Source organism: Peromyscus maniculatus, chromosome 4, assembly GCF_049852395.1.
Source record: "Peromyscus maniculatus bairdii isolate BWxNUB_F1_BW_parent chromosome 4, HU_Pman_BW_mat_3.1, whole genome shotgun sequence".
Taxonomy (NCBI): domain Eukaryota; kingdom Metazoa; phylum Chordata; class Mammalia; order Rodentia; family Cricetidae; genus Peromyscus; species Peromyscus maniculatus.
Window position 1 is genome coordinate 39456710 of NC_134855.1, and position 26815 is coordinate 39483524.

At 39.9% G+C, this 26815-nt stretch overlaps 1 protein-coding gene across 5 annotated transcripts in view; it reads left to right on the forward strand.

Annotated features, from left to right (window-relative positions):
• The window catches only part of Tank (TRAF family member associated NFKB activator), an 83446-nt gene that overhangs the window by 9274 nt on the left and 47357 nt on the right, over positions 1 to 26815 (forward strand). For 2 of the 5 annotated variants that reach the window (XM_006984624.4, XM_076569559.1), the window contains exons 1-2: positions 5346 to 5479; positions 6259 to 6475. The exons of 1 other annotated variant lie outside the window; for it this stretch is intronic. The gene's annotated coding sequence lies outside the window, so the exon portion shown is untranslated. Of the gene's footprint in view, positions 1 to 5338; positions 5480 to 6258; positions 6476 to 26815 lie in introns of those variants that run through there. 2 more of the 5 variants (XM_006984623.4, XM_016003096.3) reach the window with 1 other exon arrangement.

A 26815-nucleotide genomic window follows, 5' to 3' on the forward strand; every position in this document is an offset into this window, starting at 1 on the left:
TTGCTTGCAGATAGTATGACACTTCTCTTTTGATGTATCTATATATCTATATACACTTATAATAGAGATATATAGATAGAAATAGATTGATAGATAGATGATAAATTGATGATAGATAGATAGATAGATAGATAGATAGATAGATAGATAGATAGATAGACTTTTGTAGCCAGACTAGCCCCACACTTGCTGGCCTCGGCCTCCACCAGAGATTACAGTTGCGTATCACTGTAACCTGGCTTCTCTTCTTACTGTCTTCATACATCCAAGAGTCTCATTTTGTCTTGGGCTCTTTACATTTTTCCTTGAGAGGCAAGGTGTCATGTAGCCCAGGCTGAACTAGTATCTGAAGAACTTGTATCTGAAGATGACCTTGAACCTTTCATCCTCCTGCCTCTAGCTCCCGAGTGCTGGAACTACAGGTGTACACTGCCACACATGGCTCATGAGGTGCGGCAGTAAATCACAAGGTCTCACGCATGTGAGGCCAGCACTCTACCAACAGCCTACATACTCAGCCCCAAATAAGGATTTTTTTTCTTTTTCTTCTGAGATAAAGTTTCATGTAGCTCAGGTTGGTTCAAACTCTCTATGTGCCAAGGCTGATTTTGAATATCTGATTCTCTTGCCTCCACCTCCTGAGTGCTGGAATACTGTCTAGAGACATGGAAGTAATACTTATTCCAGGTTTATAGTTTGTATTTTACATTAATGTGATGAGATGACATAGAGTGACTCTAGGTGATAAAAAGTCCAGGAACATGCTAACATTAAAATTTGGCAAGAGAAAATGTGAGAATAGTTATAAGGTCATTAAGATAATTATGAATTGACCGTGGTTTGAATAAAGGGTGGCAGTGGGGACAGACTGTGACACTGAGAACAGAGAGTATATATATGTGAAAAAAATTCTTATTATTTGCCATGCCTATAAATCACATTCCAAAATGTTCACTGTTTTGTGTTTTCTTTATGCAGCATAAGCTTCTCAAAGGCATCCTTTGTTTTCTGCTTACTTATTTTGCATTTTGCTTTGGTTTTTTCTTTCTTTTTTTTTGTTTGTTTGTTTGTTTGTTTGTTTTGTTTTGTTTTGTTTTTTTTGAGACAGGGTTTCTCTGTGTAGTTTTGGTGCCTGTCCTGGATCTCACTCTGTAGACCAGGCTGGCCTCGAACTCACAGAGATCCGCCTGGCTCTGCCTCCCAAGTGCTGGGATTAAAGGCATGCGCCACCACCCCCTGGCTTTTGTTTTGCTTTTTGGAGATAGGATCTCACTATATAGCTCTGGCTATCCTAGAATCCACTATAGAGACCAGCCTGGCCTTGAATTCACAGAGGTCCGCCTGCCTCTGCCTCCTGAATACTGGGATTAACTGTGTGTGCCATGCCACTCGGCTTGCCTTTACTCACTTGAAGCCTAGTGTAGCCCTTTCTGGTTGGCTGTGTGGATTCCCCTTGGTTCTCACTTTCTATCTGGCTGTTACTAGTTCTTCAGCACAGATCTTGAACTGGGAGACCATAACAGTTCACAGCTACCTCTTCGGCTTGAAACTGGTATTCATCAACTTTGGTACTATGGGTATTGGGCTGAAGTGAGACAGACCCCTTACACAGACTGTCACTTTTCATTATGAAAAGAATGCCTGGGTAAATAAAACTTACTATTGGTCCTTTAAAATAGAAATCAGGTATAAAAAGTAAGCTCCGACCGAGGCTCAAACTTCCAGCTCTGTCTGCTCATTTCCTCTCATTATTGGCTTCACACACTTGGATATAGAGTGTTCAACAATGCACGTGCACACATGCACATGTACACTGCATACACATACACACAAAAAAATAATTCTACCGATGTTAGTTCAATACAGTTTTTAAAGTTTTCATAAAGCATGGATTGTACATTGAGCATATTTCCACCCCCCCACTCTCCCATCCTCCCTTCCTCAGCCCTCTCCCTCCCCATTGCCCCTTAGTTCTCCTCCATAGTTTCACTTCTACTTTTGCGTCATATAAACATGTATGTGTGTGCATATACATGATTTTATGTATTTATTTTAAGTCTTGGAACTACAAATCAAACCTAAAACTAAAAAAAATCCACTTTCTTTATCCATTTCTCTGTTGTTGGATACCTTGTTTGGTTCCATAACTGATATTGTGAATAACAGTGCTACAATAAATATTGGCAAGCAAATGTCTCTGCGATATATCAACTTGGAATTCTTCAGGTAAATACCCAGGAATGTTGTAGCTGGGTCACATGTACTTTTGGTTTTCTGAGAAATCTCCATATTGACTTCTGTCGTGACTGGACTAATTTAAATTCCTACCAACAGTGTATAATGATTCCCTTTTATCCAATTCTTACCAGCAAGCATTCTGTTTTTGTTTTCTGAAGGGCTGCCATGCTGACTAGGGTAAGATGGAATGCCAATATAGTTATAATTTTTATTTCTCTGACAATTGGTGACATTTAGCATTTTTATATGTCTGTTGGCCATTTGTATTTCATCTTTTGAGCACTGTCCATTTCATTGGCTTATTTATCGACTGGCTTGTTTCCCTGTTTAATTTATTGAGTTCTTTGTATATTCTTTTTTTTTTTTTTTTGGTTTTTCGAGACAGGGTTCCTCTGTGTAGCTTTGCGCCTCTCCTGGGACTCACTTGGTAGTCCAGGCTGGCCTCGAACTCACAGAGATCCACCTGGCTCTGCCTCCCGAGTGCTGGGATTAAAGGCATGCGCCACCACCGCCCGGCATAAGTTCTTTGTATATTCTAAATATGAATGCACTTTCAAATGTACAACTAACAAAGACTTACTCCCATTCTGTAGGCTATCTCTCTATTTACTTAACCTAAGGTCCCATTTGTCAATTGTTAGCCTTATTTCCTGAGCAACTTGAGTCCCGTTGAAAGTTCTTGCCTGTGTCTAGATCTAGTAGTATCTCCCCTAAATTTTTCTCTAATAGTTTTACAGTTCCAAGTCTTACATTAAAGTCTTTGGTTCTTTGGGAGTTGATATTTTGGTGCAAGTGAGAGATATGGATCTAGTTTCATTCTTCTACCTAGGGATGTCCACAACACTATATGTTTAATCTTCATTAAATATACTATATTTAGTTTCTGATGAAAGGCATAATCACTACAGGAAGAAAAAATATATGTCACTGTTTTTATTATAAAAATCATCTATTTTAAATGATTCTATGCCTATCCAAGCTCGTATCTCATGTATAGTCACTTCTCTTCATGGGAATGGAAAAAGAAAAATATGTATTTAAGACATGCTTATTTTTCCGTATTCAAAGTTTGTAGCCCATTTGTATTTCAAACTGCCTATGCATTCAGCCTTGTGTTCCGTGTGTATTATTAATTCTATAATTTCAATAAGAATTTCCCAATGCAGCTTCAAATATACTCGAAATCAACACTGAATGAGTTAGACGTCATTAAAACTTGAAATTTTGCTCTTTAAAAGACATGATCAGGTGGCCCTTACATTATCAATGTAAGACCTGGAACTCTAAAACTGTTAGAGAAAAATGTAGGGGAGACACTACTAGATGCCTTTAACCCCAGTACCCAGGAAACAGAAACAAGCAGATGTCTGTGAGTTCAAGGTCAGCCTGGTTACATAGAGTTTTCCTGGCCATCCAGAGTGACAGGGTAAGACCACGTTTAAAAAACAACAGATGACAAGTAAGCATATTTGGAGAAAGTCCACGTGGCCAGCCACTCTTCCTCCCCCAGAAGCCACAAATTAAAACAATCAGACACCATTGCCTGTTAGAATGGCCAAAATCTAGAACCCTGAGAACACTAAATGCTGGCAAGGGCTGGCAGGGACAGAAACTTCCCTCTGTGGAGTACAAGTAGTTTGGCAGTTTCGTAACAAAATGCATATATACTTACTGTCCCCCACATTCCTGGCATTTACCTTAAACAGCTGATAATTTATTTTCTTCCAGTAAAGACCAGTACATTGTTGTTTATAGCAGCTTTTTCAACCTCAGTACTGAGGATACTGACATTGTACAAGCTTATATATGTGGGGATGAAGGGCATATTGGAAATTTCTAGCCCTTCTTCTCAATTTTGTTTTGTGCCTAAGCCTGCTCTAGAAAAAGCAAAGCATTTAATGTAAGCAGTGCTGTATCTCATTTAACGTATTACCTATTACAAAAAGAAACCACTTGATTCAAACGTTATATTGAGAAGTTTCTGTTTGCTAAAAATTTTAATGTTTTTATAGAATTCCATATAACGTGTTTTGATCATATCCCTCTCAACCTCTCCCAGATCCACCCCCTCTCCCAACTTCGTGTCCTTTTTTTTTTTTTTTTCAAGTGACTGCCAAGTCCACTTTGTGTTGTCTGTGTGTATTCACCCATAACGGGTCATCCAAAGGAGAATGGGTCACACCTTAAAGAAAACTGGCCCCTCCTCCCCTCGATCCACTGTCCAGAGCACCTCAATTAGTGATACAGGTCTGTGAGCCCCGCGGCTTCCGTTGCAGAAAGCTGATTGGCTTGATTTTGCGCAGGTTCTGTGCAGGCCACCACAGCCTATGCTGAGTTTTGAAATTCTTTTAAACTATGTTTTGACTTTTAAAAGTTGCTCCAAATACTCAGGCTCACAGCTGGCACTTGACAAGTGCTTGAATCCTTGGACTTACTGACCTAAATAAACAAAACGCCTGTAAGTGCCAGAGGTAGAGGAAACAAAGGGGGTGGGGGTGGCAGCCAGAACCCGATCCTCTTGTTCTAACAAAGAAAAGATGTTTTCCTCGCTGTGTCCATCTGAGACGTCTCTCTCAGACCATTCAAGCATGTCTGGAAATAGAATAATGAGAAACTTTTAATCCATGGGAAATTTTAAAATAAATTTCTACTCCCATTTACCAACAATTGAACTTTGTTTAGCAAGTACGTTCTTTGGGAAGTATTACTAATGGGGGAAACACCAAATTGATGTGTATGTGTAGTGTTTCTCAATACATATAATTAAGTGATTCACTTAATTACATTCACATAAGGGCTCCGGTGGAAACATGCAGATTCCTGGCCCTTTCCCTACCTCCTCTAAACAGGAATTCCACAATATCTCAAGTTTTTCTGAGTGCTTCTCTAACCTACATAAAGGGTGATATTACTAGTTATTTTGTGGTTTGCTCAAAACTCTAGCTAAGACACTGAAATAACCTTTAAATATAATAAAGGATTCCCTCGCTAACAGATGTATTTCCTATATGGCCTGGCGGGGGTGGAGCTTGGCGAGGGCGGGGCGTTGTGGGCGGGGCTTCTGCAAGAGGCGGGGCGTGGGGCGGGGCCTGGCCCTGCGGATGGAAGGTGAAGCGTTGAGGACTCGGCGCGCAGCCGCCGCTGCCCTCTGAACTGGAACGGAAAGCAACTTCCGGCTGTAGTCATTCGGCCGGGCACCGGCGACCTGTGGCGTGAGAGAGCGCCGCGGAACCCCTTCCCTGTGAGTAAAAACTGGGAGTTCGGGTGTCTGGGTCGGCCGAGCCGGAGGACGCAGGACGGGGGTGTGGGAGCGGGAGGGACGCGCTGCAGCCAGGTCGCCCCGGAGAAGCGGAGCTGCGGCCACAGCGAGTTTACCGGGTGATTTTGAGCTCGAGAAAAAGCTCCGGTCCCTGCCCCCGAGCTGACCCTGTGGGGCTTCCCCGGCCCGTGACCTCGGTCGGCTTCGCCACGACGGTCGTCCCCCCAACCCCCGCCGCGGCTGGGTGACCGCCGCCGTCAGCGCTGCTTCCAGGGGCGGGAAATGAGCGCGACACGGCCCGCGGTGGTGGGGTGGGGTGGGGTGGGGACCCCCGGGGTCCTCGACTGCCCTGCGGGACTGAGGCTGGCTTGCAGAAGCGGCTGCCCTGGCGGTTATGCTGTCGAACACTTACTAGGTTCTCTCTGTGTATCCCGGGAGTTGCCCAATCCCCTTCTCGGCTTTCCCGTGGAGTGTCATCAGAGTCTTGTCAATGAGAAGTTGAGTAACTTCCCCCACGGGTCCCGGAGAGAATGGGAGGCTTGAGATGCAAAGAGCAGAAGTAGCCACCCATTGGGCACCAGTCCTCCAGACAGTCCCCGCCGCGGTGTAAGCCGGGTGACAACGAGTTATCCACCAGAAAAACGTGATGGTCAAGAAATCCGAACAAGGGGGGGAGATGCTGTACCCCCAGAGGACTGGGGCTCTCTCACTGTTAGGCAGGCTGCACTGAGTAGCCTTCCTGGGTGTCTTTTCTCTCACAGACGCTTTGGAGAAGTTATCATAAAAGAAGAAAATGATGGTATAGAAAGTGAAGTGATGCAGAGTTGAAGGAAAGATAATGCCCTGCTGTTGGCGACTTGGAGCAGAAAAACAAGCACCACTTTCTTACGAAAAATCATTTTGTTCTCTTTGAGAGGGACCATAAACTCTCAAATAATACAGTAGAATGTGAAACCCCACTAAATCATTTACGATCATGTAAGACAAAGCCTTCCACATCTCTTAAAGGCGCATAATCATGTTATTTTACTCCGTTATGAAAGTGAGACTATGCATACTGTTCTGTGACCTGCTGTTTTAGTTTTATTTTTGTTTTTTTGTTTCTTTGAGACAGGGTTTCTCTGTGAAACAATCTTGGCTATCCTGGAACTCACTCTGTAGACCAGGCTGGCCTTGAACTCACAGAGGTCCGCCTGCCTCTGCCTCGGAGTGCTGGGTTCAAAGACGTGCCACCACCGCCCAGCAGAGGTTTTTTTTTTAAATGTATAATAGGTAAAATATTAGGTGCATTATTGTCACAATGACATTTCTCTAGATATACCATTGTTTACTTTGTTCCTTTTTTCCAAGTTTGTTTGTTTTGTTTTTTGGTTGTTTTTTGTTGTTTTGTCTTTTGGTTGTTTTGTTTTGTCTTCGTTTTTGTTTGTTTGTTTGGTTGGTTGGTTTTTGAGGCCTTTTTAAAAAGAGATACAGTTGTTGCCCAACATGGTGGCCCATGCTTTTAGTCCTAGCGCTCAGGAAGAAACAGATATAGTAACCCTTCGTGATAGATGCCAGGTACTTAAACTATTGTCATTTGGCTTTAAGCACCTATGTTTTATAAAATCCAAGATTACTGTCCTCTCACAAATTATTGGAATCATTTCCTATGTTATCTGTTTTTAATAATTTACTCATTTAAACATCTAAAATTATTTTTGTATGCTGAAGATAATTTTTCTAGTGAGTGGTATCATAGTTTTTGTCAACATGCTGAAAGCCTAGACACACCTGAGAAGAGAAATTCTCATTTGAGATGCTGCCTCCATCAGATTGGCCTGTGGACATGTCTGTGTGGCATTTTCTAGACTGATTGCTGGTTGATGTGGGAAGTTCCAGCCCACTCCAAGCACTGTCATCCCTGGGCAGGTGGGCTTCATCAGACTTTATAGGAAAGCAAGCTGAGCAAACCAGGGGGACAAGCTAGGATGCAGTGCCCTACAGAACCTTCACCCCCAACTTTCAGCTTGAGGTCCTGCCCTAACTCCCCTAAGTAAACCCCTTAGGTGTCCTCAAGTTGCTTTTGGTCATAGTGTTTATCATAGCAACAGAAACCAAACTACAAGTGGGTAGCCATGTTTTCCCCAAAATAGTTTCTTACATTCAGTTTTTAAGTGGATGAGATGCTTAGCAAGTAAAGATGCCTGCAACAAAGCCTGACATCTGGATTCTGTCCTCAGGACCAGCATGGTGGAAGGAGAGACCCAGTTCCCCAAGCTGTCCTCTGACTTACACACACACACACACACACACACACACACAGTAATAAATGTAAAAAAAAATTAATGTTTTTTTTCCCAACTGACTGAAAATTTCTTTTATTTTTTAAAGTAGGGGGATTGGGACACATGAGACTTGTCTGAAAAGAATAAAGAAAAGCCAGGCATGGTGGCACTTGCCTTTAATTCCAGTACTGGGGAGCAGAGGCAGGAGCTCTGTTGAGTTCAAGGCCAGTCTGGTCTCCATAGCCAGTTCCAGGCTAGTCAGGTCTGTATATTCTATCACAGGTTTATGAGGGTTTTTTTTTTTTTAATCTTTTTAAAGCTTAGGGATTGAAAAATGTGACACATAGACTACAAAGGTCTGAAAGGCATATTTTTCAGTTGCTTAGAACCAGGTGCTCTTGCCTTTTCTAACACCCCTCAGTTTGTTGGGACATCTGTTAAATACAGCACCTAGTTCAAAAGACTGCATTAGCTATCCACCCTAAAAGGTTGTCCTGTGTTACTCTTTTCTGAATATAGTTCATAATCTTGATTTTAGAAGACATTTTTCTTACCTATTCTAATAGCTTCCTCTTTTCCTTTACTTATTGAAGTTCACTATAGCAAGCAGAGGAGAAATGGCAGTATAAATTCTAAAGGAAATGTGGATTAAATGAGAAAAGCCTTCATAGGCTCATGTATTTGCATGCTTCGTCCCCAGTTTGGTGAACAACTGTTTAGGCAGAATTAGGAGGTGTAGCCTTGGAGGAGGAGGTATGTCTGTAGGGGGTGGGCTCTGAGGTTTCAACAGGCTCAGAATTTAAAGTTCTCATCTACTGCTTCCAAACTCCATGATGGTCATAGACTGACCCTCTGAACTTGTAAGCAAGCCCCAATTAAATGCCTTTTTTTTTTTTTTTAGTAAGTTACCTTGATCATGATGTCTCTTCACAGCAATAGAACAATAACTAAGACAGAAGATAGAAGCACAAACCTCTTTTGACATAAATGAACACAAATGAGTTAAAAATCACCCAATAATATTTATGCCTTTAAGATGTTAGAAACAGCTGGGTAGTGGTAGTACATGCCTTTAATCCCCGCACTCGAGAGGCAGAGGCAGGTGAATCCCTATGAGCTTGAGGACAGCCTGGTCTACAGAGTGAGTTCCAGGACAGGCTCCAAAGCTACACAGAGAAACCCTGTCTCGAAAATGAAAAAACAAGATGTTAGAAACAAAAGATAAATAACTATAATCATGAAAACAGTAGTTTTGTATCAGCAGGTGATTTTTATTTACCTTTGTGTATGAATATGATTTTGTTTAAAAAAATTTGTTATATGGTAAACCCTCAAACATGTCAATTTTTTTAAGATTTCATTTTTATTTGTGTTTTCATTTGTGTGTGTGTGTGTGTGTGTGTGTGTGTGTGTGTGTGTGTGTGTGTGTGTGAGAGAGAGAGAGAGAGAGAGAGAGAGAGAGAGAGAGAGAGAGAGAGAGAGAGTGAGTAGCTAGAGTTTTCCTGCCTTGCCCACAGTCAGGACAAATCTTTGTCATTCGCCAGTCCCACAGCCACCCAGACCCAACCAAATAAACACAGAGACTTATATTGCATACAAACTGTATGGCCGTGGCAGGCTTCTTGCTAACTTCTTATAGCTTAAATTAATCCATTTCCATAAATCTATACCTTGCCACGTGGCTGGTGGCTTACCGGCGTCTTCACGTGCTGCTGGTCATGGCGGTGGCTGGCAGTGTCTCTCTGCCTCAGCCTTCTGCTTCCCAGAATTCTCCTCTCTCCTTGTCCCACCTACTTCCTGCCTGGCCACTGGCCAATCAGTGTTTTATTTATTGACCAATCAGAGCAACAGATTTGACATACAGACCATCCCACAGCAAGAGAACAAATGTGTGTATGCCATGGTACACGTTTGGAAGTCAGGAGTGACTGCCTTCAGGATTTTCTGTTTTCACCTTCTACCTTGTTAAGATAGGGTCTCTTGTTTCTACTGATCTGTGTGTACTCCAGGCTAGCTGGCCCAGCCTCAGGTCATTTCTCCTGTTTGCCTCCCATTTCACCATAGGAATGCTAGGCTATAAGTGCCTTCTACTTAACTTGGCTTTCTATGTGGGTTACATAGTGAGCCAACTCTCCAGCCTGTAATTATTTTTACCATAGAAAACTTAGTCATAAATGAAAATAACCAAATAGCCATTCACATAATGCCTACATTCTCATGAAAGTAGTATTCATGGATGTCATGACATAACCTCCATAGTTTACAGATATGTATTGCTAAATTCCATTACCTGCCAAGGGTGATTCTTGAAAGTAACAAAAAAAAATTGTCTGAAATGGCCATTTATAAAAGTTAATAATTCTAGGGCCAACTACATGGCTCAGGGAATAAAGGAGCTTGCCACCAAGTCTGATGGATGACCTGAGTTTGATCCCAGGCCCATATGGCAGAAAGAGAAAACCAACTCCTACAAGTTGTTCTCTGGCTTTCACACATGTGCTGGGACATACACCTCCCCCACCTCCACACACACACATACCCACAACCTCTATATAAATAAGTATAGATTTTTGTTGTTGTTTTAATTCAAGTTAATTATTCTAAGGCTAACTAAATGGCTCAAGTACAAATCCTTGCTCTGCAAACCTGGCAGCCTGAGTTTGAACCCTGGTATCCACGTAAATAAGATAGGAGAGAACTGACTCCACAGAGTCCTCATACATCATGTACATACATGTAGCAGTAATAATTCTTTGATTGAATAGTTCTACAAAAGTTAACAACGTTATTTATGTATTAACAATAAACTAGTAGTTAAAAAGTGGGCTTTTGTGCTGGCTAGTTTTATGTCAGTTTGACATAAGCTGGAGTCATTTGGGAAGAGGAATCATCAGTGAGAAAATGCCACCATGATGGCCTGTGGGCAAGCTTGTGGTGCATTTTGAAATTAGTGATTAATGTAGGAAGGCACAGCCCATGTGGGTGGTACCACCTGCGTTGGTGCTATATGAAAGTAGACTGAGGAAGCCGTGAGGAGCAAGCTAGTAAGCAGCACTCTTCCATGGCCTCTATTTCAGCTCCTGCCTTCAGGTTCCTGCCCTGTTTGGGTTCCTGTCCTGACTTCCTTTGATGATAGGCATTGATATGGAATCAAACCCGTTCCTCCTCAAGTTGTTTCTGGTCATGGTGTTTTATCACAGCAACAGAAATCCTAACTAGGACATCTTTTGTAATGATGGTTGGCTTGTTATCAATCATTAAAGCTCTGCTCTATGCATAGGCAACACACCACCTTTGCCCTGAACTGTCCTGGTGCTTTCCACATCATATTAAATAGTATATATTTTCTCACCTATTTCCTTTGGAACTGCCTGTGAGATTGGGCTACAGCACAATGACAGTTTGTTATTACCATTAAATAAGGTTCCCAGAAAAACAGAGAAGCTAAAGACAATATAGTGAAGCTGATAGTTTCCTTCGGGGTATAGAACTTGCCTGTGCAAAAGCAACACCTTTTCTTTTTATAGCAGAATTGAAAAAAAGAGAAAAAAAAGCAATGTATTTTGCTCAATAACATTCTTCTACCTACTTCATTTTTTGTTTTGTGTGCAGTGTTGTTTGAGCAAAATTAGTAAGTCAGTTCTTTGCTCTTGTTATGATTGATGTCCCCATTTATTTGGGATTATTCCAGGAGTTTGTTTGTTTGTTTTTAAAGTTCTGGCCTTGATCTCACACTATAGGCCAGGCAGGTCTTGAACTTAAGATCCTCCTACCTCAACCTTCCTGCCAGCTGGGATTGCAAACTTGTACCACAGGGCTCAGAATGACAGTAGTTTTAAAGAGACTTTTTGGATTTTTGTTTCTTATTTTTGAGGAAAAGAAATTGGGGGAATAAATAATGCTAATTTTCTCACAGAAAAATATCCTGGACCATAACTTGACTTTTCTTCTTTCAAAGATAAAATCTCCATAATGATAATGATAGATAATATGTGATGAATGTAAACAGTTTCAAGTGTCAATAGTCTATAATAACTTTTACTTACCACCAATATTTTTCCTTCACATACACACTAAAGTGTGTTAACAGTGAAAATAAAGTCTTAACTTTTAATCATTGAAGTAGGGAATTATTTGAAATTGATTAGACTAAGAAAACTAATAAGAATTGCATTTTATTGGTTACTTAGCAAGTTAAAAGTAGGAGTCCTTGAAATATTTGCAGTAGAATGAAATATGGGATATTGTTTATTGAGCAATGGACCACATACAGTTAACTAATTTTGCTGCAGACTTATTGCTATAAAGATGGAAATCAAAGACTTCCATCTTTTCAGTATGAAGGACCTATTACTTTAAATTGCTTGAAGAAAAGTTTTTGAGTCTGTCAGCAAATCACCTATTATTCCAGGATGGCTAAATAGTTACACTCTTTTTGGTTTTTTGAGACAGGGTTTCTCTGTGTAGCCTTGGCTGTCCTGGAACTCACTCTGTAGACCAGACTGGCCTCAAACTCCGAGATCTACCTGCCTCTGCCTCCCAAGTGCTGAGATTAAAGTCATGCACCACTCACTAGGCTAAACAGTTTACTCTTAATGACTGTTTACTACATAGCATTTTCTATATCATAATTTCATGGCCTCATATATTTGCTGTCTCTAAACTAGAAATGTTTATAGTTCTTGATAATGACATTTCTCAACATTTTAAAGTTATTTCTTTCAATCCACAGAAGCAACTTACCTGGGCTCATAGGAGCTCACAGAGATTGAACTGCCAACCAGAGAGCTTGCATGGCCCTCTGCACATATGTTATAATTGTATAGCTGGTCTTCTTGTGGGACTCCTAACAGTGGGAGCAGGGGCTGTCTCCAACTCTGTTACCTGCTTTGAGGACCCTTTCCTCCTACTGGGTTGCATTGTCCAGCCTTAATAGGAGAGGAGGTGCCTTTTTTTTTTTTTTTTTTTTTGGTTTTTTGAAACAGGGTTTCTCTGTGTAACAGCCCTGGCTGTCCTGGAACTTACTCTGTAGACCATGCTGGCCTCGAACTCACAGAGATCCGCCTGCCTCTGCCTCCCAAGTGCTGGGATTAAAGGCGTATGCCACCACCGCAAGGCAAGGTGTCTAATCTTACTGCAACTTGACATGCCATGGCTAGGTGATACACATGGGAGGCCTGCCCTTTTCTGAAGACTAAAGGGGAAGAGTGGATGGGGGATTGATGGAGGGGATGGGAGAAAAGGAGGGAGGGAGGGGAAACTGTGATCAAGCTGGAAAATAATTAATTAAAAAATAAAAGAAAAAGTTATTTTTGATAAAATCTCACAAATTGTAGGTAATAATTTATGCTGTTCTTCCCCACATAGTTTTAACTTATCCTCTACATATTACATACTGAATATAAACATTCTCTGTAGTTTTCTCATCTATGAATGTCCCTGATTTATTTGACTTATGAGAACAGACTAGTATGAGCCATATAAAACTTTATGTTCTCACTCCTCTCTCTCTAGATTCTAACTTGGCCTCTACTGAGACCCTTGAACATTACTTGTGAAGTATGCCATGGTGGCGCATTGCCTGTAATCCCACCACTTGGCAGGCTGAGACAGGAGAATGACAAATTCAAAACCTTAGACCACATGGCGAGGGTTTCTGTCTCTGTTTCTCTCTTCCCCTCCTTTCCCCCCCTCTCTCCCCTTCTCTTTCTCACTTTCCCCCTACTCCCACAAAACCCACAAAAGAATAATCACTCATGTGCCTGAGCACAGCCTACTGAGTAGTGCCATATTTATATTTAGTTCAGAGACAGAAAGTCACATGGCCAGGTTTTCTTCTGATGTTCTGTTCTGTAACTATACACCTGAGCCCCTGGCATTTGATAAGGAGTCTGGGAGAAGAAAGTACAGTCATACTCCTGATGGTCAGAGGGACCATTTATGTGATGATGGCTGTACCATACAGCCTGGATGTGTAGTAGGCTATACTATTTAGGTTTGTCTAAGTACACATTGTGGTGTTTACATGGTGACAAAAATCCCCAGCACAGTTTTTAGAATATCTTCCCATGTAATTTGGAGAAAACAAGGAAGTGAAGCAAAGCTGAAACTCATGGGTGTGGTTCTACAAAATATTTCCTTCTTGGAAGATACATTTTCACCAGGTTCTAACATTTACCAGTGTTACTCAGGGGTTCTTGGATTCAACTTACTAGTTGTCCCATTTTGTTTATCCTGATAATTTTAGCTAATCAGATTATAGAAAAAATGCAGAACAAAAATTTCTGACACTGTTGGAACTACAATAAAATTTCTTTTGTATTAGCTGCCTAATTGGAATTTAGAAATTGTTTAGTGTGGCATGCTATGAGTATATCCATAGCCAAAGTTTACGGCATGAAAAGTAAGACTAGAAATGCAAACTGTCATTTGAGAAATTGGCTGATTGCCTCTTAATATAGCTCTGGAAGTGGTAAATGATCATTAGTATTAGAAATGACAGTTCTCTACTATTTTCTTCCTTTCTTTTTTTTTTCTTTTTGAACAGTGTTTCTCTGTGTAGCTCTTGTCCTGGAACTAGCTCTGCCTACCATTTTCTTTTGAGTAAGGAAAACATGTCTTGAAAGGTCTGCCTAACCCATCCAAGACTAAGAATAGAGACTGTCTCACTTATGTATATGTATTGTTATTCACAGATTTTCCTAGGTTTTGCTCCTAATGCTAAAATCAGAGGAACTATGGTTGAGATACAGAAAGGATAAAATGTTTCTTTCATGTATTGACCTTTTACCCAGCTCAGGTGGCAACTTTTCTGAAATAGAATGTGAATTCTTAGTATTCATACCCAGAAGGAATTGGGGAAGACAGGTGCCCTTCTCTTCTAGGGCAAAGTAGAAGAGGTTGATGTTTTTAAGGTGATTTCCTTTCCCCATCTTGAAACTGCATTAGGTTTGAATTGGCCTCTCACCACAAGTGTGAACCCTAACAGAACATTTACCCTGAAGTTCAATAGTCTCAGCAGTTGGGGAAACCCAGCCGGGGGCTTTCCCTACCTCTAACTCTCCCACACTTGTTTCTCACCCCACAAATGCACAAAGTAGACTTTAAAGTGTTATGTATCACTTTAGGGTAGATATGCTAGAATTTTTACCATTAAGCCCATGATTTTTCAGCTGGTCTGGTTGAACTGGGATATTGGAGGTAGGAAACTGTTTAGCACCTATATTCCAAAGTCTTAGCAAGCTTCTAAAGCACCACTACTTACTCTTGGTTTTTACTGGCTTTTCCAGGATTGGCTGACTCTTTTAGCAGCATTCTGGTTCTAGAGAAAGCAGACTGTAAGATTGTTCCTGAAAATGAGAAGTTTATTTTCAAAGGCTAGGAGCCTGGGAAGCTAAAGAAAGGTGATGGCAAATCTGAGGGCTTTGGGCTAGCTTGAGCTATTTAACAAAACCCTGTCTTGTAGGAAAACAAAATACAACAGAGAAGAAAAAAGGGGGATGGGGGTAGGCCAGGCATTGTAGTATATGCCATTAATCTCAGCACTCAGGAGGGCAAGGCAGGTCGATGGATCTCTGAATTTGAGACCAGCTTGTCTACATGAGAAGTTGTTGGATCAGCAAGAGCTACATAGTGAGACCCAGTCTCAAAACAAACAAACCAAAACCATAAACCAGAGAGAAAGAAGAATCGTAGTGATGAAGAACATTAGAGACCAGTTCAGAAGATCCATCATCTATATATAAAAGTCTCAGAAAAGAAGACAAAAATAAGAAAATTGAAAACAAGGTCAAGAAAATTCAAGAACTGGAGGATGGATGGAGGAATGAAGTTACCAAGTCTCAATTTGTGATGGATATAAGTTCCAGAAAACAGAAAAAAAGAGGAATTTTGATACAGTAATAGGAAGTAAAATGAAAGTTTTTTAAGGAAACGTTTTTCAGGAAATGAAAGCAACCATAGGATTTCATATAGTTCAGCAGTAAATAATGTTATAATAAACTACAGTAAGTGCTGAATGCTAATCTTACAAAAAACAGACATGGAAAATGATAATCAGACAAAAAGAGTTATTGCCAAGATGAAGCAGGAAATTCAGAAGAGATGCAGAGGACTATTGTCCATTTAAACCTTGTAGAGCTATTTGACTCAATAGGTTAAAATATGTATTGCTTTGATAAAATAAAGACTAAATTAGGCCAGGCAGTGGTGGCTCACACCTTTAGTCCCAGGAGACAGAGGAAGGTGGATCTCTGAGTTCAAGGCCAGCCTGGTTTATACATAAGTTCCAGGACAGCCAAATCTAAGTTAAGATCAAAGAACTGAAGATTGTGTTTTCATATCCTAACCCTGGGTTTATTCAGTTCTTCCATTTTCTAATTCTGTGACCTTAAATAACTTATGTACCCTTTTGAAATTCTGTTTTCTTATCTCCAAAGTACCAGAATACATGTGTTCCTGCAGCAGAACGCTTGTAAAGCAAGTGGTTTATATGAAGCATCTAGCAAATATATGTGCATTCTAGTCCTTGTAGTGTCCCATGAGGAATAGCCTGACATTTCTTGTGCCATCGTCTTATGTTTAGAGGACTACTTTTTCTTCATTGTTGGGATGCAAGTCAAACAAATGACGGAAATTGCCCTGCTCCATGCTTAGATTTTAAAGACATGCCATTGGGATCGTGTCCTCAATTATCTAAAGACAGTTTGAAATTTTAATTGGATTTGCAGTGATTATGTACTGATAAGGGAAGCATCAAGTAAAGAGGATCATTGTTGCTTGGTCAAAGAAGGAATGATGTCACATTCCACTTTCTCCACAATAATGCCATTATAATGAAACATTTGTTTACACTCTGAAAAGCAATGGGAATTTCATAGAATCAAGATCAATAAAGTGCTGTTGTTCTGAGCCATCAGCCAAAGCATCAAAATACTTGTTTTTTAATCAGAAAGTCTTCTACCTTAGCAGCTGCTGTTTTAGTTTTCATATTCTGTATTATTCAGGAACAGTTCAGAAAGCAGATCATATATAGAGATGTACTTTATGAAATCCATTTTCCTCCACTGGTGCATGTTTATGTAGTGTTTTACAGTATTATTCCAGCTATGACATGACTCATGACAGTGATTTAAAATGTGTCACATTTTCCCCTTACAGAGAATTATCATCTAAGAAGTCTTATATACAATTTGCTGATCTCTGTTGCTTGATGATTCTAATGTATTAACAAGAAATCCATAACCATATCCCAAACATTTTGAAATGGGCAGATGAATGAGGTCCAGGGAAAGGTCCATAGAGAGATATCTAAACATACAAGTTGTCTTGGAGACAGTGTGTTTTAAGCACATTGTAGTCTAACCTTGTCTGTAATCAGTTTTATACCATTTACCTTTTTTTCAGATATAAATGGGGTCAATGTAGACGATAGTCAACTTTGCTTCCCCATAGTAGGATTGCACAAAAAAATGCTAAAATTTATTAGATCTGAATCTTCATATTTACGAAAAACTGCTATGGCCCTGAAGAAAGGGTAAAAAGTTAGGTAATTGTGGCATAGATGGAGATCTGAAAAATTGTTAGGCTACCCCACGATTTGGGGCAGATGGGGCTTATCAGGAATATTCAGCAGTTGTAATAAAAGTATGTTACACAGCATAAAAATATTGAATCTAGATTTAAATGTACGTTATACATTTAAAGTCACACCCTAAATATCTTGGGAATGACTGGAAATAGAGATCTGGAGAGCTCTGAAGCCGTATTTACTTTCTCATTGGAGTTCTCACAATTGCTTCTAATAAAACAAGTTATGACTTGCAACCATTTGCCCAACAGCCTCTTGGTGTCCTCAGGGAAATTAAACATAGAGGTATGAAGAACTATGCCAGTGGTTAAGAGCATGCAGGTTACGGCTTTATAATTACAAGGCTTTTGCCTCTTCCTATTTGTCGATGTAATATTCTCAAGGCTAAATGCTGCTCAGCAGTTTTAAACTTGTGATTTAAAGGGAAAATAGGCCTTTTTGAGAAAAGCTATATCCCTTGAAATTTCACTGTCTTTGTATAGAAGAGCGCTCTCTCTCTCTCTCTCTCTCTCTCTCTCTCTCTCTCTCTCTCTCTCTCTCTCATATTCTCCCTTCCGTTTCTTCTGATACAGTAAGTGACTCAGGATGCTGGAAAGGGAGGCTAATCTGCTGACTCCTAAGATTTTAGGTACTAGTTTAGAAACAGTTTTCCATAATTAATCTTGTACAGCCTATGGCATTTCTTATATTGTTCTCCTTTGTTTGGAGGATTTTTTAAAAGATTACTAAAAATATTTTTCAAAATTTTCATGTTAATTTTTTTAAGGTGTTTTGAGACAGGATTTCTCTGTGTAGTCCTGGCTGTCCTGTAACTCGCTCTGCAGACCAGGCTGTCCTCGAACTCACAGAGATCTGCATCTGTCTGCTTCTGTTTCCCTAGTGCTTGGATTAAAAGTGTGTGCCACCATGCCCAGCATATTAAGATCATAAGATAGATGCAAACTACTACTTTGGAAAAAAAAAACCCTGACTGGTTGTAATTTATGGTCATAAATTTGATAGAATAGAAAAGATATTTTTAAAAGACATTCATTCAAGGGCTAAGGAGATGGCTCAGTGGTTAAGAGTACTTGTTGAGCAAGGACAAGGACCTGCGCTAGGTCTCCAGCACTCATGCAAGAAGGCCCAGCCTGGCCGAGCATACTTCCTTTTAGGAGCATTGCTAGTGCTTATTAGCTAAAGTAATATCTAGTTCAGTGTCAAGGACCTGCACATGCACATACACTCACATAAAAAATAAATAAGTCATGTGGTCAAGCACTCTGCCAGAGGTTTATTTTTCATGTTGTTTAACTATGTAAAGGTTATCTAACAGACTTGCATTACTTATGGTGGTATTTTATTTGTACTGAAATGTGATTTTAATTGTATGTTAATAAATAAAGTTGCCTGGGGGTCAGAGCTATTAGAGCCATAGCAAGAGCGTGGCGGTGGTGGCGCACGCTTATAATCCCAGCACTTGGTAGGCAGAGCTAGGTAAGTCTCTGTGTCTTCAGGGATACAGCCAGCATTGGAGACACACGCCTTTAAGACCTGGAGGGCTGTACATACAGGCAGTGATGAGGCAGTCAAGTGTTTTGGGTTTACAACCAATGAGAAGGCAGAACAGAAAGACTATCTAAGGACAAACACACAGAAAGTAGGTCTCTTTCGGAGAGGTAGGAGCACCGCAAGAGGAAGGGTAAGGTTTTAGCTCTGAGCTCTGACCTCTTGGTTTTCTTCTTTACATTGGTTCTGTGTTTCTTATTTAATAAGACGGTTGGTTACATCTACAATTACTACCTATTTTGTTAATAATCTCTTTTTAGAAAATCATAGAATTATGTTACAGTGCAAGTCTTATGCATTTCCAAGATTTCCCTCTAGCATCTTATAGATAAATAAGTAGGCCTGTCTTTTTTGGTTTATATGTGGAAGAGGGAAAAAAAAGTATAACTGTTAGTGATACAAAGTGATGTAATAATAAATTCTGCTTCTCTCTCTTTGCTATTTCCTTTTTAAAATAGAATTTTTTCTGCATTTTCTTGGTGAGAATATTTGAATATGACTGTTTAAAGGTATACCAGTGTCAGGACATTCAAAACAGACACAAGGAATAAAAACAGTGGGAAAAACATTTATCCTTTAGTTCTAATTAAGTTAGCAATTGGCTCTTTCTTCCTCATTAATTATCTTTTCTAGCATTCTTGTTCAAAATTTAATTCACTATATTCTCAACTTCCCCATCCACCCCCACCAAATGTTCTTCTTCTCCCCTGTGTCTTTCACTACTATTTTTTAATATTCTGCAAAATTACTGATGGACCATCTGCAACAGAATCATCTTGTGTACTTTGTTGAGTAGAATGCACATCCTGACACCCATTTCTTGTCTGACTATTTTAGGATCACTAGTGACCAGGTACTGCCTTCTTATCTGTTAATGCATATCAAGTTGGCCATTAAAAATCCTGTTAATTTTACCTTTGAAATATCTCGAGTCCACTTATCTCTGATTCTATTCCCATTCATCTAGAATATAGCTGTAGTTTCTAAAGACTATCCCCACATTGTTTCCTTTGCTAATCTGTACTCCTGGCTGCCACCCAGTCTGTCTGTCTTTCTGCCTTTCTCCTTTTCTTCCTTTCTTCCTTCCTTCCTTCCTTCCTTCCTTTCTTTCTTTCTTTCTTTCTTTCTTTCTTTCTTTCTTTCTTTCTTTCTTTCTGCCTTATATAATTGGGATTTTGTTTTGTTTTATTTTTATAGATGATAAATTTTCTTTAGTCTGAAGACTAAGTACTTTGCATGAGCTTTGGTGGTAACTCTAAATCAGAGTGCAGAAGTATTTCCATGCTTTATGAAATCAGTTCTTTAGCCATCTTACAATGAATGGCAAAACTAACAGTTAATGAAGCTTCATGTGTAGTCTGGGCACATAGGTGCTGCTGAAGATACTTCAGAAATGTCCCTGGTGACTCGGTCTCTGTTATGTTTCATATGACAGACTTTTTGTTTATTCAGTTTCTTTGCTTGCTTGCTTGTTTTTTGGATATAGGATATTACTGTATAGCCCAGGCTGGCTTCACACACACACACACACACACACACACACACACACACACACACACACACACACACACGACAGTCCCCTGCCTCATCCTCCTAAGCTGGAATTAGAGATATACCACCATACTAAGATGCTTGACAGGAGGCATCTTAAGAGGGCAGTGGCTTATTCTGGCTTATAGTTTCAGATGGATACAGCTGTATGGTAAGGGCTAGTGGCACAAGTGTGAGATACCTGAACACATTCATCTGGTGAGAAAACAGAGAGGACAAAAAAGTGGGGCCAGACTACCCGACTCCAAGGCCCACCCCCACCTGGGTTCTATCTCCTGAAAGTTCATTCCTTCCAAAAGAGCAGCGGTTGCTAAGGACTAAGCTTTGAAAGGTCTGAGCCGCTTTCACAACAGCAATGGCCTTGCTCCTGGGTACTTGTTGGGTGTAGTCGATGCAGTGAATAGGCTGTACATGGCCAGTTCCCTTTGCCCTCTTGAAATCAAGGACAGGAGAAATTAAGTCTACCTTGCCCTGCTTGAAAACCCTCATTAAACCCTTGGTTCAACAGGTTAAAGCCTGAGGTTTTTAGTGACATTTAGTGCTTACTACAGTCTGCTCTTACCTGAGTATGTTTGAAGTTTCTGCAGCTAATGTCACTGTAATCATGGGCTTTATGAATGAGTAATGTACCCTAGGGTTTTTGCAGTGCACCACAATCATTCATGATGACTTAATAATACCATATCTATAATCTCCCTCTCTCATACTCTCTGCACTAGACTTTCATAAATAGAATACTCCAGTCACCAAATACAGCCTCTTTGTGCCTTTGCTATTTCAGAGTGAATGCTATTAATTCTGTACTTCTGAAATCTTTAGGACCCACTTTTGTTATATCCTATATGAAGTTTTCACAATTCTTCTGATTTAAATTTTCCTTTTACTTGAACCTTTATCTTTTTAGTTCTTTAGCAGCTCATTCTTCTTTTCTAACACACAAATGCACAAAACTCCATTAGATGAAGTCTTACAAATACTGAATTGGATATAGCTTATCTCTTCTCTTTTAGAAAACCACAGAACAGTAGTTAACCAAGACAAATGGTTTCTTCTTCATAGAACAATTGAAGTATGAGATGTGCAGACCTAATCTAGCAACTTCAGTGTCAAGGAGCTGAGCGTCTTAATTCTTGTTTTACCTTTTCTGGGAGCCTTACCACCACAAGAGTCCATCCAGCTGAAAATTGAAATAAATGAAAAAGACAGCTTTCTGATAGTTATAGCCATTTGTGAATGTCCAGAATATAGTCCCCTCATCAGTACCTGCTAAAAATTAGAAAAACATAATTTAAGAGAAGGTGATTGATTATGAGGTTTGGATTTGAGCATGTTTACTTCAAATGAAAAGTATTTTCCTGAAGAGTGATAATTTTTTCAAAAAGCACACCAAAATGTAATTTACATGTAACTACTCCCAGAGAGCTTCCTTTTCTTATGGTCAATGTCATTAATCTAGCACACATTTCCCTTCTTGGTTGAATAAAATGTAACATTTACTTATTTGTATCAACCAAAACTTAATTCCTCAGCTTATATTTTTATTTCAGCAAGTAGTATGTGCCCATGTGGAATTTACTTAGCAGCTCCTCTTAATGACATTCATATGATATCATTCAAGAACCTAGAGTGTTGAAAATGCCCCATGATTTACTTACATATGAAGAAAATATGAGAGTACTTTTAATATAGCATTTAGATTTTAAAAAAACGGAATATGCTTTTTTGATGGAATAGACATACATTTTTCATTCAGAGTAAAGAACTGTAGAGTAAGTAAGTTACTTAGAAATCTCATCAATGCCGGGCGGCGGTGGCACACGCCTTTAATCCCAGCACTCAGGAGGCAGAGCCAGGCGAATCTCTGTGAGTTGGAGGCCAGCCTGGGCTACCAAGTGAGTTCCAGGAAAGATGCAAAGCGATGCAGAGAAACCCTGACTCAAACAAACAAACAAACAAACAAACAAACAAAAACTCATCCAAACATCTTTTTGTACTGATGAGAAAGAAACTTGAGTCACCAAAAATTTAGTGACCAATAATTAAGGGTTAGCCAAAATAACAGAACAGAGTATTAAACCTGATAGAATCCCAGTTCAAGGCTCTTGTGTCCCAGATTTTAAAATAGAGGTGTGGTTTACATTGGCAAATTGCTGTTTGTACGTGACTTCTAACTTCTAATCTCTGTGCTTGTGTATTACTGTATTTGAGTATATTATAGTCTTTGTGACTACCTGTGCTTTTCTTTCCTCATTTATTTTAACTGTTTTTTTTTTTTTTTTGTAAACAGTCTTAAATACTTTTTTTAAAACGGAGCAAACATGGGAGAAGTGAGAAAGAACTCCCAGGCGTGGTAAGGGCCCCGAGTGCATATCTTTAAATACCTCTTGAATGAGAAAGTACTTAAATAAAGTACTCAAAGTGGTACTTTATGTTAATGCTAACTGCATATGTTTCTTTAGTATCTATGTGTAAGAAACATCCTAGCCACATTAAGTATCCTAACAGGATTGTCTTTTTCATCTAACAGAGGTATCAATGGGAATTAAATTCCTAAGTAGAGCAAGTGGAGAATCACAATTCCTTTAGTTCTTCAGAAAGTAATTACCATTATGATCCTTGCAATTCAAACCTAGAAATTGTTGTTAAGCCTGACAAGTTACTTAGGAATGTACTTAGTATCTTTAAATGATAGGATTTGGTTGCTAGTATTGAAGTATTGTTTTGCCTCTGTATTTAAAACAGCATTGTGGAATTAGGATTATAGCTGAGCTCATTGCTTACCATGGAACTCCTGGGTTCAACCTCCATCATCACCACAAACCAAATACTGACACATAGGCAATTGATTTCCAACAAGGTAGCTAAGGCTATTCAGGAGGAAAAGAATAACCTTCCTTTTTCTTTATCTTTTGGGTTTTGTTTGGATTTTGGTTTTTGTTGTTGTTTTGGTTCTTGTGTTTTGTTTTGGTTTGTTTTGTTTTGGTTTGGTTTGGTTTGGTTTGTTTTGGTTTGGTTTTGGTTTTGGTTTTTCAAGACAAGAGTTTCCTGTATAACCCTGACTGTCCTGGAACTCACTCTGTAGACCAGACTGGCTTTGAACACAGAGATCCACCTGCCTCTGCCGCTGCCCTCCAAGTGCTGGGATTAAAGGCATGTACCACCACTGCCCAACAAGAATAACCTGTTCAATAAATACTGTTTCAGGACACCTAGATATCCTCACACTAAAAATTGAATCTAGACACTATCTCAAATCATATATAAAATTAGCTTATATGTATCAAAGAACAAATGTAAACACTAAAATTATAAAACACTTCTAAGGAAACAGGTGAAAATGTGTGTGTTCTTGGATTAGGCAACAGTTCTTTAGATATGGCACTAAAAGAAATTGCAAGCAGCAAAAGAAAACTATTATGTAAATTAAAATTCATTCAGGTTTAAAATGCCTTGTGCCAAAGAACACTGTTAAGAAAGAGAACGGAGCTGTTTTCATCAGTGATGGTTTCTGCTTGAGATGATTCCTCTCATAAGCAGTCGTTCATCTCCAGAAGAGAAGAGGAAACACAAAGAGAAACCCCAGATGCAGAGCAGAGCCCCAGTGTTTCTGCCTCACGCATGTGAAAAACCCAGAATGCCGTAAAATCACCAGGGTCATATACTGTACACAGTGATCTTTTGTTTGTTGGCTGTTCCACGGTCTGTGTTAGTTTTTAAAGGAAAATAAGGCTTCTAGAACATGGGCAAAGGATTTGAATGGAACTTCTTTCCAAAGATAAATGGCTGAAAAGTGCGTGGAAGAATGTTTGTTATCATTAAACGTAAGGGAAAGGAAAACCAAAACTACGATTTGATACTGCTTCATACCCAGTGGGACAACTATAATTTTTTAATCAGGCTAATGTTCCATCCATTTTTTAAAAAATATTTTTAATTAAAATATAGTTATATCACTAACCCCTTACCTTTCCTCCAGTACCTCCCATGACCTCCCTCCCCATGTTCCTCCCCACATTTTCTCTTAAATTGATGGCCTCTTTTTCTTTGATGATTATTGTTACATGTGTGTGTGCACAAATATACAACCTACTAAGTCCTTTTTTGTTGTTTATGTGTTTATGATTTCAAGGCTGACCACTTAGTATTGGATAATTATGTAGCTGTTGCCTCTGAGGTTAATCTCATAAGACAACTTGTTAAGACATAGGATATAAAGGAAAGTAAAGCAACAGGTTATTTGGGACAGATTATTTACAAGGAGCTGAAATAACAGGATTTCTAAGGGGGGGGAGGGTGTCAAACACTCCATCCTACAAAGAAGCTCCATTATGATATGAAGCAAACAACTCAAAGTAGCTTCAGGAAGTCCCCGAAACTGACCAGATTCTCTAGTCTACTCTTTCCAAAAGCACATAAACAGTAGACTACTGAAAGAGTCACTTTCAGACTAGCCACGCTTCCAAGAAGATTCTGACCAGCCCAAAAGCCTAGAAGAAGCAGGGACCAGCCAAGCAATCTGGAAGAAGGAATCGGCTGAGCCACCTGGAAGGAACACCTTCCAACCCGTTGAGCTGCCTGTAGGCTGTGTAGTATGCTTCAGGTTTCCAGCTTTTGTGAGCTATCACCCTTCCTGGGGTAGGCTTTGGTGTCACCATGTCATTTCTGGTCCTTTAAATAACCCCTCACCCATATTCCTGTAAGTAATCACAGTAAAACTCATTGATTTTACCAAGCTGAACTTTGATGGGATCCATATTCTGGTTGCTCACAGGCTTCCTATTTGGGGTGAATAGCTGTGTGTATTGACTCTCCCCAGGAAAAATCTGTCACACAACAATAACCAGTTAAGGAACTCATCCTTGGAGAGGCCTATTCTCCTGCTCAGCAGTCATTAGTTGCTTGTAGTTCTTTGCCTAGGAGTTGTACACCCCCCGCCCCACCCCTGGGAGATTTTGCCCCTTCTTCATTAGCATGTCTGTTGATGCTGTTACTTAGTTTAGGCAGCCATTTCTTTTTTATTCCAAGACAGGGTTTCCCTGTGTAGCTTTGCACCTTTCCTGGATCTCGCTCTGTAGACCAGGCTGGCTTTGAACTCACAAAGATTCACCTGCCTCTGCCTCCCGAGTGCTGGGATTAAAGGTGTGTGCCACCACCGCCTGGCTAGGCAGCCATTTCTAGGAGGCAGTCTCACAGAGGACTTCCTAGTCGTCTGGCTCTTACATTCTTTCCGCCCCATCTTTTAAGATGTTCTTTGAGCCTTAAGGGCAGGATTTGTGTTGTACATATATCCACCAGGGATTCCCAACCATCTGTTAATCTCTGTATTGTGTCCACTTGTGGTTTTCTGTGATGGTTTTCACTTGCCAAAGCTTCTCTGATATGGGTGGGTAGATCTTAGTGTAGATACTTAGCTGTGAATATAAGGATAATATTTAGAAAACCTCAGACCAAATGGGGACAATCCTGTCTCTACGAATCCTCAGACTGAATGGACCCTAAAATCCTGTCTCCACCCACTTTATATTCCTGTCTCCATCTCCTTAGTGCTGGGATTAAAGGCATGCACCACCATGGCTTTGTTTCTCTTTTAGACTGATTCAATCTCCTGTAGCCCAGGGTGGCCTGATCTTCCTGATCTTCCTGCTTCCTCCTCCCAAGTGCTGAGATTAAAGGTGTATACCACCACTGCCTAGCCTCTATGGTTAACTAGTGGCTAGCTCTGCCCTCTGATCTCCAGGCAAGCTTTATTTGTCAGAACACAAGCAAAATACCATACAACAGGAACCTTTGTGCATTGCTAGTGGAAATGTAAAATTGCACAGTCATTATGGAAACAATTTGATGGTCCCCAAAAGTTAAGCATAGAATTATCATTTGACCTAGAAATTCACCTTCACATGGGACTGGAGCATAATGGCTGCTCATTAGGACCCAAGTTCTATTCGAAGCACCCACATGCTGGCTCACAACCATCTGTAATTCCAGTTCCAGGGAATTTGATAGCATCTTCTGACCTCTGGGCACTGAGCATACATGTGGTATACAGATATACGTGCAAAAAACAGACAAACAAAACACCTTTATACATAACAGAATATTTTTAAAATTTTTAATGTATACACAAGTGTCCATAGTAGCTTTATTCATAGTAGCCTATAAGTAGAAAAAAACTGAATATCGAGCAACTGAGGCATGGATAAACAAAATGTTATATATCCATTCAGTGAATATACAATATTTGGAATATGTTCAGCTGTATAAAAGAACAAATCATTGTTATATTCTACAACATGGATGAACCTCAGAAAAAAATATGTGAAGGAAACCGCACATTAAGGCCCTGTGTTGTATGATTACATTATTTAT